Source organism: Bidens hawaiensis, unplaced genomic scaffold (assembly GCF_021521415.1).
Source record: "Bidens hawaiensis isolate Kalapana, Puna unplaced genomic scaffold, B.hawaiensis_p1.1 tig00000536_1, whole genome shotgun sequence".
Lineage (NCBI taxonomy): Eukaryota > Viridiplantae > Streptophyta > Magnoliopsida > Asterales > Asteraceae > Bidens > Bidens hawaiensis.
Window position 1 is genome coordinate 3324967 of NW_027491034.1, and position 20191 is coordinate 3345157.

The following is a 20191-nucleotide window of genomic DNA, read 5'->3' on the forward strand; positions in this document are numbered from 1 at the left end:
TTTAGAAGACTGCAGTCACCATTGACAAAAATTTCTTAAAAACTTCATTATTTCTCCTATTATTAAACTTTAATCATAAAGATTTAGGATAAGTTGTTTTACATACATCCTCTCTTTATTTTACATAAAAGATCATCCAGACCTTTATTTTATTCATACACATTTTCTCTCTTAGCACTCCTATTTCTCACTTTTTTGTATAGAAGTACCAAAAGTAGTTTGACTGCACATTTGACCTTCCATTGTCAAAGTCAAATTACATATATGACCACCTACATGTGGTCAAACTATACTAAATCTTGGCATGGACTAACAAAACAATGTGCAAGAAAGAACTATAGAGGAACTCTATAAGTTGGATCCACCATTCTTAATATGAACAAATTTCCTTCATTGCCTCTTGATATCCTGCAAACATAAAATCGAATCAACTAATCAAAGTCAAAGTATAGTACACGAGCATATAGTGTTGTGTACCTTAACTCTTCATCCAAGTATTTTATTTCCAGTTGACCACGACCACTTCCACGAGCTGCTATAGGTATCTGCAAATCAGCACAAGTGTTGTTTATTTATACAAATTCCAGTACCATTTTCTTTTAAAGGTCCAATCTCTATCTGTTGTTTTTGTTTAATATCAAGCAAACAAGATGCACAGTTGTACCACTATTTCTTATACAATTAACTTAACAAAGATTCGCCTACCAGGCCGAATACTTTAAAAGCATCAAACTTGACAGCCACCCGTTTTGCATTGAGGGGAACCAGATTAGCAGTAGCCTGCAAAGAAAGTAAAAACATCTAAAAGTTTAAGATACTATATATTGCAAGATACATGATTGTACAATTATTTCATGATTAAACATAATTAACAGCAAATGAAGTTAAGAGTAAAGATTGGAAACTTTTGAGGAAAATAGGGACAAGTACCTGGTTAAAGAATGGCCACGTTTCCATATTTTTGAGCTCTGAGAGTGTCCACATTAATTGCCTGGTAAATCTTTCCGTTTGCTCGTAAAATTTTAGGCCTCTACAAGTAACAGCAAGCAAGATAAATAAATTGATAGTAATATATTCAAATGTTAAAAGAGTTAAAGAGAGATGTCACCTTTGTCTGCAGGATTGACTGAGATGTTGTGTACAAAAGCTCCCATTTTCCATTGAGCAAGTCGGATTTAAGTGGCTCCTTTATCTTATTAACCGCTTCAAGTTTACGTGCGATCTGAACATCAGCCATCATAAGGAGATTAAAGCAATTTCCCCATGCCTTTCTCATCTTGATCTTCTGAGTCCCATCTCGTAACGAGATATGACTAAAACATCATCATAATTTAAAGCGTAAACATTTGAAGTTACTATCATTTTTGCAAGGTTTCTTTACTAGCAAAGATTCAATCTCATAATGACCACTTTTCACTAAAACTGATATCATTGTTCCCAAGATTTCTTTATTATGCTATTACAGGAGGAGGTTGTTGACAGTTGAATAATAATTACACACCACTAATCAAACTTTAGTATTTTTTAGGGACAACCTGTTACCGGGGCTTATAGAGGTAGGGTACCAAAAAGACCCAAATACCCTTAAGTAACACCCGTGGGTTAACTAGAAGTCCCTCATAAGGCACCCATGGGACATATGAACCATCCGCATAAATCATCTGAGGAAGAAACAACCTCAAGGCACATGCGGAAACATCCTGGCACCCTCAAAAGTCATCCGCAAGAAAGAATACCCTTCCGCGTAAATGACCACGAGGTAATGCTCCAGGCCAGCTGTCGATAACTAATTACCTTCTAGAAGATTTGCCAAGATGCTTTCTTGGGCAATACGTGATCCTTCGGCCAATCAGCAAGTGACACCTGGCAAGGCCGTTATAACCGTGCACATGGTTAGTACTACCCATGGACCAATATCAGAAGGACATGTGTCCAGGTTGTTATACATGCACATGCAACGTATAGGTTGAACCTATCATACGAGGACACTTGTCCAGGCGGTTATAAAAGCATCTTCTAAAGGGACAGCTGGCCCAATTACTTCCCTACACCCTTCGGCTATAAATACCCTCTCAATCATCATAAGGTATCCATTCACTCCCACTGTACTCTCTCAATTTACTTAAGTGCATTATCTTCATCAGAATTGTACTTATTCTCACGCCGGAGGATGGTTACGGGAAGACCCCCCTCCCCCCTCTTGTCATTCCCGTAACGAGCTCACGGTGTCTGTTTTGCAGGTCTTCGTCACTGGACTTTGGGAAATTGAGTTCATATCGTGTTGGCAGTTAACCATATCCTACCCTGTAGATTCATTGGATCTAGGACCCATTAGTGGGGAGTAGATCCGTGTTTCTTCATTGACGCCATTCGTACTTTTGTTAGAACAACAAAAAAATTCGTCCTCTTTACGATATGAATCAGTTACCTAAAGGGCCGACAGAGAATCAAGCACAATCTTCACGTGGTCCCAACCTTGAAACACGTGAAGGAGCAACGTCTGTGTTTGCTCGAATTTCGACTCCTGTCGCAAGAACCGATGTCGTCAACCCGGGAAGTTTTTCCATCGGTGGTTCGACGGCTCGGGGGTTGTTTGCTCAACAAGAAGGTGTTACTCCAGTAGACACCGGAAATGTTGTTAGACCAGCTACTGATTTGGGGCACGTTACAGCTCCAAGAGGGTCCGATCTCAGAGATCTGGACCAATTTATGAGAGATGCTAATCGAACTCACTCAGAATTAGGCTTGGATGAAAATTCCGGTGATTATGCTCAAAGGAGAGTTCGGCAGCATAATTCTAGATCTGAAGATGAATGGCTCCGCATTCAACAAGAAAGTCTGGTCGCTGAGTATGAACGTAGGGTACGAAATGAGCGTTTCCATGCTCGTATCCTGAAGTACGATGACTCTCCCAGGAGATCTGTTTCTCCTCCCTTAAGGGGAAGTCATATTCAATATAGTCAACCAGTGGAGCAAAACCTAGGAGCAATCCCAAGGTTACGTCCTCGTCCCCGAATAGATATGCGGGTACCGGCTTACGAGGAAGAACTAGACGGACACGACTCAACATATCGTCCGGAAGGTAGTTATTATAGCGGGGATAGCCGTCTCCCTTCATACGGAGGGGCCAGTCACCCGCGACCAGCTGTTCGCCATGCGGAATATTATAGTAGTGCTGAACACGATTTTCTCAAACCATACCGTCCGGAATCATTCGCAGAAAAATCGAAGTTCATTCCGGCCATCGCGACGGCCCTAATCCGATAAACGCAAAAATTCCAACATCTGTTGGAACATATAGTGGAATGACAGATCCTAGTGACCATCTGCTAAGATTTGAAGCAGTATGAGGAGTCAGTGGTTGGACTCTTCCATATTGGTGTCACATGTTTGCACTAACATTCATGGGGGCGGCGCGAGAATGGTTCGAAAAACTACCATGCAGGCAGATCAAAAGTTGGAAAGATTTCGTAGCAAAATTCTCTCAACACTTCAGCCAACAAAGAAAACATACACGCGACCCTTCGGAAATACTAGATGTTGAAAGGCGAAATAATGAATCCATGGAGGACTTCATTACTCGATTTAATAACGAGAGCCTTAACATCAGAGGGGTTAGTGAAGATATGCTGCGGGGAGCGTTCCGCAAAAATGTCCATAGTGATGCCCTGATCCGCACACCAACCGGGAAAGACGGAATGCCCGAGTCTTGGGATGAAATCATGACAGCGGTTAAGCTGTTTGCAAGAATTGAAAAAACGTTGGGGTCCAGCAGCCAGAAGCAATTACCAAGGGTCGAGTTCCAGACTCCAAGACAAAACAAACAAGCTAAAGGAACAATATGGTCAAGGCTACAACCGACCACAGAACAACCGAAGCAGTTCGATGCAAGATCGTTGATTGGCAACAAGAACAAGCGTAACTTTCCAGCACGATCTTCCAAAAACAGTTGGACTCAGTTGTGAAAAACTCCTTCAGAGATCCTCACAAATGAGAATTTGACTTTCCGCAAGCCTCAACCGTTACCGAGAAAATCATTCCTCGATAATAAAAAAAACTGCACATACCACAACGATATAGGGCACAATACAAACGAGTGTGTGGCCCTAAGGAATGAAATAGAGGTAGCCGTAAAGAACAGGAAGTTAGATCAATTGGTCAAAAGTGTGCTACCAGGGACTGGTAAACCTCCCGCAAAGGATAACCAGGGCCCGCCCAAAAGGCAAATAAAAGATCTGAATGTTCACATGATTCAGGGAGGTCAACACATCAGTGGTAAGAGGAAAGAGTTTGCGGATGAGGAGTGGAAAAACGAGCCAGTCATTTTTCCGCGTATCAGAAGAGGACCGTGCAACAAGAATTCTCTAATAATCACTGCTTTATTTGGACACTATCGGTCGCAATATGTATTCTTTGACACTGGTAGTACATCTGACATTATGTACGAACAGTGCTTCGAACAGCTTGAGGAAGATGATAAAGAAAGATTACGACCTATTCATGCACCCGTTTCTGGGTTTGGTGGGGAAATAATGCACCCTCGGGGTGTCATTACACTCCCAGTCACACTTAGTGATGGGGTCCACTCAAGAACTGAGGAAGTTGAATTTTTAGTTTTACCGGCAACTTCCAAACATGATATTATCCTCGGACGAGAAGCAATCGGTGACTTCAATGCCCATCCGTCCACAGCTCACGGAGCAGTAGGGGTTCCGACCCGCAATGGAGTAGCAATAATTCATGTTAATCGACATTGCTTCACGACCGAAAGTTTGAGGCCAGGTAAAGTTTCAAAGCAAAATCAGAGGACTGAACCAGAGAAATGTATTATTAACAAGAAATTTCCCGATCAAACCGTAATAATTGGTCCAGCTATTTCTGAAATCGTCAGAATCTTCTTAAAACAATTGTTGACGAAGAACATTGACATTTTTGCATGGCAACCCGCAGACATGACAGGTGTCCCGCGAAACATTTCGGAGCATAAGTTAAAGGTGAATCCACTAATCACCCCAATTGTACAAAAGAAGCGAAAGATGGGCCCGGAACAAACGAAAGCCATGAATGAGCAAGTGCAAGACCTTCTTCACACAGGGATTATACGAGAAATCAAGTACCAAACGTGGGTGGCCAACCCAGTGATTGTCCCGAAAAGCAACGGAACGTGGAGGATGTGCATAGATTATAAAGATCTAAACAAGGCATTTCCGAAAGATTGTTACCCACTTCCGGAGATCGACTTGAATGTAGATGTTGTGGCCCCATTAAAATTCAAGTGCTTCCTCGATGCCTACAAAGGATATCACCAGATTCATATGGCAGCTGGTGACGAGGACAAGACAGCGTTCCACACTGACCAAGGAACATTCTGTTACAGAATGATGCCTTTCGGGTTAAAGAATGCGGGGGCCACATACCAACGACTGATGGATCAGGCCTTCAAGGGTCAGATAAGTCGAAATCTCGAAGTTTATATGGATGATTTAGTGATAAAAAGCATCGAAGAAGACCAAATGTTGAGGAACATAGAGGAAACTGTTGAGACGTTGAGAAGCATCAACATGAAACTCAACCCAGCAAAGTGTTCCTTCGGGATGGAGGAAGGAAAGTTCCTCGGGGTAATCGTTACAGGCACGGGTTTTAAGGCTAATCCGGACAAGATACAAGCAGTAGCCCACATGCCATCTCCCGCATCCCTCAAAGAGGTTCAAACACTTAACAGGAGATTGGTAGCGTTAAACAGGTTTCTGGAAAACCACGCTGCTAAATCTTACCCGTTCATTTCAACATTGAGGAACTGCCTCAAAAAGGCACAATTCAGATGGACCCGAAAGCCGAACAAGCATTCCAGGAAGTCAATAAGTGTTTAATGGAATTACCCATGTTAACTGCTCCTCACGCAGGTGAACCATTAACACTATATTTGTCGGCATCCGACATTGCTGTGGGGGCTGTCCTATTGACAGATAGAAAAAATGTTCAAACTCCAATCTATTACGTCAGTAGAACACTATCGGACCCGGAAACAGGGCACTCGATGTTGGAAAAGTTGGTTTTGGCATTGGTCTATGCCGCCAGACGGCTCCGCAGATATTTTCAGGGTCACCCCATCAATGTGTTAACCGGATACAAGCTCAAGAACGTGTTGAGTAAGCCTGAATTGTCCGGGCGATTGGCAAAGTGGGCTATCGAATTGGGTGAACATTCGATAGAATATAAACCAAGACCGGCAATCAAAGGGAAAGTGCTGGCGGACTTCGTTACAGAAGTCCCGCAGAACAAAGAACAAGAATGTTTAATTGAACAACAACCCCCAAGCACCTCCTTTTCAAGGGCAAGTTTGGTCATTGTTCACGGACGGAGCTTCGAGCAGTGAAGGGTCAGGTGCGGGCTTAAGGCTAGTCAACCCTAAGTGGCATGAATTTACATACGCCATCAAGTTAGACTTTAAAAGTACCAATAATGAGGCAGAATATGAAGCCTTCCTGGCAGGACTGCAGATAGCGAAAAAGCTTGGGGTGAAACATTTGGAAGCACAGGTGGATTCCATGCTAATTGCGGGACAAATAAATGGAACATATGAAGCCAAAAACGATGTCATGGCTTCTTATTTGTCGCAAGCAAGGGTCTTGATTCGCCAATTTTCCTCTTTCAATGTTGTGCACATTAAGAGGAGCGAGAACAAATCAGTGGACGCTCTTAGCAAGCTAGCTTCAACGAATTTTGAGCATTTCACCAAAGATATTTGTGTAGAAGTTCTAGACCATCCATCCGTTCCACAAAACTAAGTCCTGGTAATTCAAACTGGCGTTGAATCTTGGATAACACCCATTAAAGCTTACTTATCTTCCGAAGCACTTCCAGCAGGAAAGGCTGAGGCTCGGAAGATTAAGCACAAAGCTCTGAATTACCAGTTGACTGATGGTATCTTATACCGAAGATCATTTCTTGGTCCGCTATTACGTTGTGTGGACGCAGAAGACGCAAAGTACCTAATTCGAGAAATTCACGAAGGCATTTGCGGGTTACACACGGGACCAAGAATGACAGTTGCAAAGATCATGAACGCGGGGTACTATTGGCCTGGCATGCATTTGGACGCTGTGCAATAAATCAGAAAATGTGATTCTTTCCAGCGTCACGCCCCCAATACTCTGCGCCCCAAAAACGAACTGATAAATCTGCTTGGCCGTTCCAGAAATGGGCTATCGACATTATGGGACCTTTCCCAGAATCCCCGGGACGAGTCAAATTCTTGATAGTGGCCATTGATTACTTCACCAAGTGGGTGGAAGCCAAACCAGTTGCATCAATAACGGCATCAAGCGTGAAAAAAATCCTTCGGGAATTCATCATTTGCCGGTTTGGTCTTTCGCAAGAACTGGTAAGTGACAATGGGACCCAATTTGCTGACAGCGGACTATAAGAATTGTTGAAAGAACTTCAAGTCATTCAAGTTTTTACATCTGTAGCTCACCCTTAAGAAAATGGTCAGGTCGAAAGGACCAACCGAACTATCAAAGAAGGGATCAAGGCAAGGTTAGGTACTAAACGGACGGGTTGGGTTGACGAATTGCCACATGTACTCTGGGCATTCCGAACCCAAAAGAATTCTAGCTACTTGGAATCGCCGTTTAGTCTAACCTATGGCACCGAAGCCATGATACCGGCAGAAATTGGGATTCCATCCGCGAGGGTTCTTCTAATTAATAATAATGATCACGAACTCAAGATGAATCTTGATTTACTTGAAGAAAGAAGAGAATTAGCATCGATCCGCGAGCACAATTACAAGCGACAACTTTAGAAGTATTATAACTCGCGGATCCAGACATGTGGATTCGATGCGGGAGACTTTGTCTTCCGCAACAACGAGGCTTCCGGTCAGGAGCCTCCGGGCAAGTTAGCCCCAACTTGGGAGGGACCTTATAAAATCAAACAAGTACTATCCAAAGGTGCCTACAAGTTAGAGAAGTTGGATGGGACTGAAATCCCTCGAACTTGGAACACAACACAGTTAAAGAAATGCTATATGTAGCAGTTTTATTTACTCTTTTATTTTGGCATGCGTGCCCACATAGACTAGAAAGTTATGCAATCTCCTTTATTGTAAGAAGGTTTATGCCTAATGTATGAAAAATGTCGAGTTAGTTCCATGTTATTTTGATAAGTTGTAATCTTTTATTGAAAAAAACGAAGTTCCGGACAGACACTTATATTATAGTACATAAGACAAAGTGCACCGGAAGAAAACAAGACTTTTTATTAATAGTCAAAAGAGATTACAAAAGGGAAAAATTTACAAGGGAAAACATATATACATCTACGGGACGATATTCTCGTCTTCCGCAGTATTATCGGCTTCACCTTCTTCTTCCTCCTCATCAAGATCTAATAGCTCCTTTAGTTGTTCTATGGCATACTCCTTATCCGCGAGCTCCGATATATGGTCGGAAAGGGAAAACTTCAGAGTATCAAAATCCTTGGTTTTCTCAATAAGGATAAAAGCAATGTCCTTGCCGGTCAAGACATACTCCTCTGGAACCCAGCCCTCAGAACCAAACTTATATCCTTCTTCAAAGCCCATTTGTCGGCCTGCTTTCTCGGAAGCACGGAGAAGCACCGCAACACAGCTCCCAAGATCGTCACTATTCCGAACGTCAGTGATAACCTGTTAAGTCAAATAAACATGTGTGAGCACATACACATCAGAACTGATTATGTTAACAAAAAGACTTGATACCTTGGGAATCGCCGTCGCTAGAAGCCACTTTTTATCCGCCTGAGCCTGGATAAGATCCATCTTATGACCAGCACACTCCAAGGCTTGGTCTCGATTCTTGCCATTAAGGTCGGATAAGCGCTTGTCCTTAGCCGCTGAGTCAGCCTGAAGGGTCTTTATCAGCTTAGCTTGTTCTTCCAGCTGTTTCTGGAGAACAGTCTTAGCTTCCTCAGCGACAAGGCGTTCGACTTTCTCCTCCCCCATGGCCCGATGGCTATCCCGGGCGTCAGTTAACGCTTTAAGAGCTTCTTTCTTGGCGTCAAGCAAGTTTCGCTCGATTTCCTCTAGCTCCTCATTCATAGCTAACCAATCCCGGCGTATCTCCTGGTTGGTGGAAACAGTGTTCGCCATGTGATAGGAATTTGAGTCCAGTAGTTCTTGGCGAATACGACGACGTTCTCGCTCCCTCTCGGCGGGAGGGAGACTTTCCTGGAGATATTCATGGAAAACGTCCGCGTCGCTTAAAACTGAATTCTGACGCAATGACCAGTGAGGGTTATGCGGAGCAGTATCCTCCTTCACTCGAGATGAGGAAGCCTGCCCCCCATAAGTAAAAACACTGACCCCACCCTGATTTCGGAAGAAATGCTCGTGATGGGGTGGAGATGTGCGGAAACGATCAGTTTCACCTACCTCTTTTTCTCCGATAGGAGACGTATCCGATAAATTGATCGGTTCTTGAACAATGTTTAATGGTGAGGTTGGTGGAGTCGGAAGCTTTGCAGCAACTGAACTCTTGATACCTGAAAATTTCCAAAATAAAACTTTTTAAGTCACCGAGGAGCGACAAGTTCAACTATAATCATAAGGGTTCAAATCTTACCCTTAGAAACATCTTGGGCGGAAAGCTCTCGAAGCCGAGCCCCCAAGTCCGGAAGCTTGACCTTCGCCTTCTTCTTTTTCTTCTTCTTGGAAGGGGCATCATCGGAAGGTTGTGCTTTCCGCTTGCCAGCAATCTTTGATGCACCCGCTTCCACGACTTGAAGTTCGCCCTCAACGGATTGAGGACTACCTTCCTCACCTATAGTCGGATCGGTCGTGCACTTCGAATCTTGCTTACGGGTAAAACCTACAGCTAAATGCGAAGGATTAATAGCACCACTTGATAATCCTTCTTCACAGAGTGACGACTCCTCACTGGATGAAAGAAGTACTATCACTCCGCTCGAAGTAACGGCAGTTATAGGGCGGGGTTGGGGAATACCTTCACACTTTTTGACAAACTCCTCACCTTGTGCGTACATTTCCTCGGAGACAACAGGCTCCGGACTGAGGGTAGTGGAGAAAAGGAAGTTATTCTGCGTGCGATCCAAAAACGGCACGTCATGCTGTGCAATAGGGCAGCATACCATCATGCCTCCCACCCTATCCAGCAGGGTAGTAAAAACTGTACCTTCACCTGCAATCAGTGAATGTTATAGTAAGAAAATGGAAAATCCAGGTTGCTACAAATGAAGACTTACCTCCGTCAGAATTCTCATAATAGGGCTCCAAGGTAGGAAACGGCCACAACCGACTCATCTTCACATAAACCATCGCTCCTTCGTGAATAGGGTGCATGGGCGTCGGTGTTTTGGTCAAAGTGTTAAACCACTTATGACCCTCATACTCAATGGTCGGGATCTCGGGGGCCGCTTCTTCCGGTTTTCGTCGAGTCATTGTAAATGGAATAGTATCCTCCCGAATCCAAAAGAACTTGGATTTCCACCCATGTATACTCCGGAGCCATTCAAAGCCAATCGGACCCTTCCGGGTGGTGGCGAAACCATACCATCTGTCACGATATGTCATTTTATAAAAAATGGCAAACATGTTGACGGATGGGTCATAGTTATGGGATTGGCAACAGAATTCGAAGTGTCGAATTCTCAGCATCCCAAATGGGTGGGTCTGGGATAAATGAAGCCCATAGGCCCTCATTATGGACCGAACGAATTTTGACACAGATAACCGGAAATTACCCGTAGTAAAATGGTCCACATAGATGGCAATCTTCTTTGCCGGAGGCACCGTTGCAATTGCCCCTTTAGATGGGCGTTCGGCTTCCCATTCCGGTGGAAAGCCATATACGTTTTTAACATCCTGGAAATCTTTGTCTTTTATATCACACCCGACTTCATGAATCGCGGGTGGATTTTTCTTCTGGGCAGCCATTAGAATCGAATATAAAAGACGGATGTAAGAAAGCAAAATTTCTCTGGTATGATTGAAGGAGAAAATATGTAAGTAATAAGAATGGGTTGAAGACATCAAGGCATATTTATACCCATCGCAATTAATGTGACCGTCTGACTGACAGAGGAAAGAGAAAATGAGGACCACGGGATGACTGACACGTCAGGCGGGAGATTCGAAAAAGCGTTTACAGGCTATCAAACAGGCGTTCTACACATCTTGTCAGCCACCGCTTAAAACTCTCTCTCCGCCACGTCACCAGTACTATCCAATTTACACAAGTACAAAATGCAAAGAAAAGATATTTCACAAAAGATATTATCAACATGAAGTTCTTTTCATTAATATTCAAAAATGGTGATTACAAAAACATGAAAAGAAAGTACAAGTTCAGTTTTAGCTCCTAGATCTATCCTATGGGTTAGGGGCCGAAGTGCCTTTCGGAGCATTGTGGGAAACATCTTCAGACTTGTCATCATCAGACTCATCATCAATATAGACCCGCAACTGCTTTACGCCATCTTCAGTCAAGGCAAACTCTGGAAGCATATGTTACAGCGGGAAGGTCAGATCTTCATATTCTTTTATCTGCATATCCAATTCTTGCTTCGCGTCGAGGCCATGAAGCGGGTGACTCTCAATAGACTGTCCGGATTGGACGAACGCCAACCCTTCATTAAATCCCTTCACCCGGCCAACGCCTTCTGAAGCAGTTTTTAAGTTCACGAAGCAGTCAGTAAGCTCCGTACTCTTCTTGATATGACGGATGACCTAACAACAAAACATAAGGGACATATTAGCACACAAAACTTGAAGTGCACAGACAAAGCAACATACGAGAAAATATTACTGAGTCAAGGCCACGGTTGAGGAAATATTTTCTTTCCCGCTCAGCACGCTCCGCCCTATCGCGAAGCACTTACAACTCGCCGGAGGTGCGAGTTTCAGCTTCAATACGAGACTGCAGCAAGGAGTCATAAGCAGACTACATCTCAGCAGCAGTCCTATCTTTGAGCTCAGATTGCTCCTTCTGCAATCTCAGTTCTTCCTCGAGCTCTTGGATCCGGGTGTTTTGACAAGACACCTCGTCATGTGTCTTCGCCAAATCATCCCTCTTCCTTTGAGTTTCAGCTCGGGAAGCTTCAAGAGTGGCTTTAGACCTTTCACTGGCCTCTTTCCAACTCTTAGCAGCAGCAGCACTTTGATCTTTTTCCAGTTTAATTGCAGCCTCGGCATCAACTTGTTTCCATTTAGCCGCGACCGCTGCTTTCCGCTGCTCCTCGGCTTCCTTCTGCGCAACCTTCATGGCCTCGGAAGCTGCACCAAGCTTCCCGCCCATTATTCGCAACTCTCGTAAGATTTCTTGACAACAGGCTAAGCTGTTAGTCAAAGAAATGGACAAGTCAGTATGAAGTTCCTGACGGGAGCGAGTTGTTGGTACGCCACTTCAGCCGGCGGCATACAGTGCTCAACAAAACTCATGCAGGTCTTGGGATTCGAAACCCGAGACCCATTGACAATGCCCCAAGATGGGACAAACAAGTTATAGTCTCCCCCCAACTGTACGTTCCCGAAATATTGAGAACTTGAAGTTCCGAGACGAACAGGAGTGGAGGAAGACTGTTGTGGGGCACCCTGTGAAGAACCTCCTCCGGCCTCATGGATAGACGGTTCAAAAAAGAAATCACCTCCCCCACCCGACGTAAAAGGCGAGGAAGTAGAGTAAAATTGAGGAGCGGATTGAGGAGGAGATTCATTAACCCTGAAGCCCTCTTCAGTAACTTCGGGGTTATCATTTTGAGGACCGGTGGCATCCCCACCCTAGAAAAGGTAATCCAGGGATCCGGTAGTCACCGGCTGAACGTTGGACCCCTCCACGGTCGTCTCAATAGGAGGGGTAACAGGATTATCAACCTCCTTCTCCGGAGGAGGCGACGGTTGTTTTTCAACATTTGGTGTCGGTGTCGATTGCCTACCAACCGCATGACCTTCAGCAATGGACGGATCTGCATAAGAAAATCATAATCAGATCTCATTATCAAAAAACAACAAAGTTAACAAGTAAGAACTCACCAGTCACCGTCCCCAGACGCTCCGCAAGGCTGGGCGGTGGTGGTTTCCTCGGACGATGTGTCCGACGTTTCTTCGTCTTCGGCCCCTTCCTGGCATCCGCAGAACTAGTACCTGCGTCACTCGCCTGAGATACGTGGAAGGGCCTCTTCCGGTAAAGTTCTGCCAGCAAATGAGAGACAAATGAAAATTCAGAAGCATCATCTGAGCTTTCTTCCTCAAGGATGGCAGAATCGTCACTTGAATGACGATTGTCCCGTCGGAGGTCAGCGCATTAAGAGGCGGAGGGTTCAGGATGTATGCACCTGATTCGAAGATAGCCTCTGAGACAACTGGTTCAGCACGCACTTTGACTGGGAAGAGGAAGTATTTAGCAGTCCTTTCAAGGATAGGCGTATCCTTTGCGTCGCGAATGGTCTTACCCACGCAGCCCTTGCCGTCATCCAGGGCGTTCAACATTGATCCGAAACCTGAAATAAACGGAAACGTCAACAATAAAACCTCAAAAACGGAAAGGCAGAGGAACAAAGTAGTAAAACTCACGGCCATCTAGCTCAATTAAAACAGGCTCCATGAAAGGGGAAGGCCACAAATGGCTCATGCCCGCCCATACAAGGGCTTCCTCAGGAAGTGCCCGCATTGACGTAGGTGAAGAAGTTAGCTTGCGGAACCGGTCGCGCTTCTCATGGGAAGCAGGAGTAATGTCAATGAGAGCATCATTAACAGCGCGACGGACCATGGCTTTCGGTACCACGTCCTCAGAGATCCAAAAGAACTTTTTCTTCCAATCCTAGGAAGTCTCCTCGGTCACGTTGCCGATAACTCTGTCCGGCAAGCTGTGGCAAGTAAACCATCCATTCCAGTTGGCCATCTTGTAGAAAACAACGAACCGGTCTAACCGAGGCACTATCTCTTGTGCCATACACACGAACTCGAAGTGACGAATTTGCATGACGGCACGAGGATAAAGTTGAGATAAGTGAATCCCAAACGCCTTGACCACTCGTTGAAAAACTTTATGAGGGGAAGGCGAAAGTTCCCACGGTCAAAGTAGTCGGCATATAAAGCCATCTTCCCAGGAGGTGGAAAGCTGGCAATAGAACCGGGAGAAAGGAACTCCGATCCCTATTCCGGCGGAATGCCGTAGGTCGTGATGAGTTTCTGGTACTCATCCAAGTCCCATTGGACCTCTATTTCATCAACTTCAGATTGCACAGCTGCCATTATGGAAAACACTCGGTGAAATATTTGGATTATTTCTAAAGAAATTAAAAGAAAGATCGAAAGTTTCAGAGAAATAAAGCAAGTTAGTATTCAGAATTCAAAAGCGATAAAACTTCAAAAAGAAGTTAACTCCCTCTATTTATACCCACCGCAATTAATGCGATGGGACGCGAACAGTGGAGAGAGAAAAAATCGTCCAATAAATGATCGACACGTCACACGGGGAATTCGAAAAAGGGAAAAAGTTGTATAGTCGGATACAGTGACAGCCGTCATAAACGTCCTGTCACCTGCACACGTGCCTGCGAGTGGTCAACTTGTCCTTTTTTCATGATTATCCACAGCAACAAAAGATATTTCTCACCAACTTGCAAAGTTAATAATCCCCAAATTCACATTAAATCCAGAATTTCACTCGCATAAAATACTTCACACGGAAGAAACACTGAACTGTGGGGACTTATAGAGGTAGGGTACCAAAAAGACCCAAATACCCTTAAGTAACACCCGCGGGTTAACTAGAAGTCCCTCATAAGGCACCCGCGGGACATATGAACCATCCGCATAAATCATCTGAGGAAGAAACAACCTCAAGGCACATGCGAAAGCATCTTGGCACCCTCAAAAGTCATCCGCAAGAAAGAATACTCTTCCGCGTAAATGACCACGAGGTAATGCTCCAGGCCAGCTGTCGATAACTAATTACCTTCTAGAAGATTTGCCAAGATGCTTTCTTGGGCAATACGTGATCCTTCGGCCAATCAGCAAGTGACACCTGGCAAGGCCGTTATAACCATGCACATGGTTAGTATTACCCATGGACCAATATCAGAAGGACGCGTGTCCAGGTTGTTATACATGCACATGCAACGTATAGGCTAAACCTATCATACGAGGACACGTGTTCAGGCGGTTATAAAAGCATCTTCTAAAGGGACAGCTGGCCCAATTACTTCCCTACACCCTTCGGCTATAAATACCCTCTCAATCATCATAAGGTATCCATTCACTCCCACTATACTCTCTCAATTTACTTAAGTGCATTATCTTCATCAGAATTGTACTTATTCTCACGCTGGAGGGTAGTTACGGGAAGACCCCCCCCCCTTCTTGTCCTTCCCGTAACGAGCTCACGGTGTCTGTTTTGCAGGTCTTCGTCACTGTACTTTGGGCAATTGAGTTCATATCGTGTTGGCAGTTAAACATATCCTACCATGTAGATTCATTGGATCTATGACCCATTACTGGGGAGTAGATCCGTGTTTCTTCAGGGCTCAAGACTCCAAACCTGACAGCCCGCGAACCGAACCCAGGTCCCTAGCATCAACAGTGTCGGGTTGGATTAATCCACCCGAACACGACCCATATTTTAATTTGTGTCAAAATCATCAACCCTAGCCAACCTACACTTAAAAATCGTATTAATCTAAATGTTTTAAAAGGTGGGGGGGTTGGCGGGTAATAATCAAGTTGTAAACAGGTTGGGGGGTTGTAAAAAAAAAAGAGGTTGAACAGGTGATAATCAGGTAAACGTATAACAGGTTGGCATGTATTGTTTAACTAAAGTGGTTAAACAAGTGAAACTGAAAACAAGCAGTAGACACCGAATTTAAGTGGGTGTTTGGGATTTCTTTCTTATTTTATTAACTTATTATCAAACATGATCTCCTAAGTTTTGTGAGAGAATAATAAGTTAAATTAAATAAATGCAAGTTGAGAATTGGAATTCCAATCAAGTCAACAACATACAATACATGAACATGATTAGAATAGAAAACCTGATCAACTTGGTCCAGTTGTTGGGAAGTAGCATTTGCACCTCGATCGAGTGGGGCTTTGCTCTCAAGTAGCTCCTGCTTACAACTCTTTGCCGGAAAGAAACTAGAGACTCTGGATGGAATCCATAAGCTAATTGCTCTTGTAGTAGGTGGTGCTGAGTAAATTGAAGGTGATGTTAATGGCAGATGATGATGAGGTGAAATCAGGAGGTGATGACCATTTGTGGTTCAACTTGTTTGCTACGCTTTATTTAGCGACGACCAAACGTGGTACACGGTGGGAAAAAAACATTATTTGTTTTGTTCATGTGTTTTTACCAAATTACTTATTTTAATTCAAAATAACTTTTAGGCGTTATCAATTCGGTGGTTTTATGTTGTATCGGTTTTAGTCCAGCCAATTAACTCTGTTAATAATTTTATTAAATATAAGCCACACCAACACCATCATTAAAGAATACCATCCATTTCAATTTTACTTCGGTGGCAATTGAATGTCTGAACAACCAAAAACCCGTTTTTTTAGTAGGTTTGTATGCATCGAATCATTCTCAAGTAGTTGATCCTAATAAATATCACTTGTTTCAAATAACACTATACATAGTATGAGCGGGTCTATTTTAGTGGTGGGATCATAACTTTTCAAACGGCTCACCATTTTTTTTATTGTTTCAATATACAATAGTGATAATGAGTTAGAGATATGATAGAATCTTTATTATCAAGGAATTTGTTGATTACGTGTCATATACCATAAACACATTACTACTTATACATAGGGTAAATGTCATAGGATAAGAAGAATAAATCTAACCATCTATATAATTGTCTTTATGTGTCGCTCCCCACCCGTTCTAAAGTTACCAGATTTCTTGAATTCTGAATGGAAACCTCTCATTGATTTAACCCGTTCAACCTTTACACGAGTTAACATCTCAAACCTCCTTTAGTCGTTTATCCTTATTACCTTTCCCCATCACCTCCGCATCCTCTCTACATCCACCATATTCCCTCACAAAACACTCATAAAACCTAACTCAGCCCCCATCGCTTCCGTGATATGTTAAGACTTCCACAAATATGCTGATTTGGAGCAAGATGAACCCAAATTTACATTCAGGCTTTGGAAATTGGGCTTTAAAGTTTGCGGATGGAAGACTATCAATCTTTGAGTCTTTTAAATAATTACTCATCATTAATTTGACCTGCTTTCACCAAGAACACATTGAAATGCCCTAGACGAACGTTGTCATGCCAAAGGTTAGTGTTGCACAGCCTTTTGTTCCTTTTGTTGTTTTATATTTATAATTAAATTTCTAAATCAATTGTTAGTAAAATTGCTGTTAGGCTTTGGAGTTTGGAGTAAATGGTGAGAATGGTGTTAAAGTATTCTTTAATTTAACTATAATCAAAGAATAGAATACTATTTTCTATCATCATACTTAAGAACTTGTGCTCAAGTAAGAAAATAAAAAGGAAATTCTATTTATAGCTGATTTTAAGCTTATGTTAAGTATACAATTTAGAACGGGCGGGTTGGTACATTTGATGGTAAACATTCCCATCTTCACTATCACAGTGGAGGATATACGAAAATTAGAATCCTGAATTGATTGTTGGATGATCTCCTCAGTTTCTAAACTTAGTAAACTGTTTCATATCACTGTTGATCAACTTGCAAATTATTTATATATCTTATATTTTCATATACAAAAATCTTATTATCATTTCCAGATTTGTAACATTTTTAAAATCATAATAGAAAACAGCTTAGTTGGGTTGCCCAAAACAGCTTCATATGTTATGAATATAGATATTATTATGTTTCTTATTATGATTATCAACCACCAAATATAGATTGGCTTGTTCCTTAAGTTTTCCTTCTCTTATAAATACCAATTGGTATTTCATTGTATGACACACCGATAATAATATAAACTTATTCTCTCCCTAATTCTCTTCTCATCTTCTTGATAGTAGGCTTGTTATAAAACACGTTATCAGCACGAATTGCTTTTGTAGTTGAAATGTATGTCACTATAGTTAACTTGCATTTATTTTCTAAGGTAATCCATATTGTAATTCATATGATTTTGGGTTGCATTAGAGTATTATTTTATTACGGGTTTTATCAAGATTTATTATTATACGATTATTAATTATGCATAGCTTTGAAAATTGAATTATTCTCGTTAATCTTTATATATTGCAAGATTGGCAATAGGTTGTGTACATGTTGAAAGATTGTTGGAACTTTATTAAATTAGAATTATCACAACAAATAAAGGGTATTCATTATTTAATCATTACTATTTTTTCTAGAATTATGAAAACTGATATCCATTACAATTATTAAAAGAGATTCAATAATATCTCTCTATAAATTATAATGTAATATTTTGAATAATATGATTTGAAATCTTTATACGAACTCGTATTAACATCAAAGAAATACTTTATGGAAACGCAATAAACTAGGTTATCAGATTTGATGTCATTATAATAATGCTACATCGTTAATTTCTGTTTTCTTTTCTTTATTAGTTATATGTGACAAATGTTCATTAACTTTTATATTTGAGATACCTCTATTAATCTTAAGATATTACTATTGTTCATCCTGTTAACATTACTTCACGGTTTACTTTTATGTTCATGTAATAATTGTATATCAAATATTAATTCATGTGTATCGTTACAATATAGTTCATCATGACGAATCTTGCAAACTTGAGTTTTTAGCTCTTGACATTACTGGAAAAAATTATTTGTCATGGGTATTGGATGTTGAAATCCATTTGGATGCTAATAATCTTGGTGATACTATTAAAGAAGGAATAAATCAACTACCCAAGATAAGGCAAAAGCCATGATTTTCTTACGCCATCATATCCATGAGGCTTTGAAAACTGGATACCTAACTGTTAAGGATCCACTTGTCCTTTGGACCAAATTGAAAGAAAGGTATGACCACCAGAAAACGGTAATATTACCGAGAGCTCGTTACGAGTGGATTCACTTAAGATTGCAAGACTTTAAGTCTACAAGCGAGTATAACTCGGAAATGTTTAGAATCACGTCACAACTGATTCTGTGTGGTGAAAATATTACTGATAAGGAGATGTTGGAAAAGACATTCTCCACCTTTCATGCTTCAAATATGTTGCTGCAGCAACAATATCGTGAAAGGGGTTTCACCAAGTATTCTGAGCTTATATCTTGTTTGCTTGTGGCTGAGCAAAATAATCAACAATCCATCAAAGGTAAAGGAGAAGAAATTGAGACACATTTCACATATGATGATGGAAATGTTGATAAACCCGGTGGTCAAAAAGACCTTAATGAAGATACTCACATGGATGTTGGTGATTTTACTAATGATGCAACTAAATTGGATTATGATTATTTCCTTGTTGATCCAATTAATTTGGATTCTGGTGATATTTTGGCTGATATAACCCAGTTGGATGCTTCCAATTTTTTTTTTACATATGAATGATTTGGTTTAAGTTATGTTATTTGCTTGATGTTTCTTTAGACTTTATGTTTGAGATTATGTTTTGTTTTGAAGCACACTAGACATTATGTTTTGGTATTTTTTTATGCTTGAAATATCTTAAATGTTTTATTTATGCAACTTTATTTTATTTTATTTGAAGCATATGGAGTGGTTAACTAAACACCCTATTAATGGCGAAGATATATGTTTAATAGACAGTGAAACTACACATACAATTCTCAAGAAAAGGAACTATTTTTCTAATTTAGTTATAAAAGAGGCAAGCGTTAGTACTATATCCGGTAGTACAAAACTAATTGAAGGTTTTGGAGAAGCTTTTATTGTGTTACCTGGTGGAACACAATTAAAATTTAACAATGCTTTATTTTCACCATTGTCTCAAAGAAATCTAATAAGCTTTAAAGATATTCGTCTAAATGGATATCATGTTGAGACAATAAGTGATGGTCATAATGAGTACCTTCAAATCACAAGTATGAAATCGGGTAAAAAGCATGTATTAGAAAAGCTACCCGCGCTTGCCTCCGGTTTGTATTGCACTAAAATTATTGCAATTGAATCTAATATGGTCATAAACAAGAAGTTTATGAACAAAGAAAACTTTATGGTTTGGCATGATCGGTTAGGCCATCCCGGTTCAAT

General features: G+C 41.6%; 1 pseudogene across 1 annotated transcript; it reads right to left on the minus strand.

Moving 5' to 3' along the window:
• Positions 1–55: 55 nt before the first annotated feature.
• LOC143635115 (putative plastid-lipid-associated protein 4, chloroplastic) lies at positions 56–17006 on the minus strand (annotated as a pseudogene). The gene is made up of 7 exons (XR_013153994.1): positions 16997–17006; positions 16030–16184; positions 1109–1222; positions 931–1030; positions 706–780; positions 478–545; positions 56–408 (listed from the first exon to the last, which is right to left on the minus strand). The product of XR_013153994.1 is annotated as a putative plastid-lipid-associated protein 4, chloroplastic (transcript).
• Positions 17007–20191: the final 3185 nt, after the last annotated feature.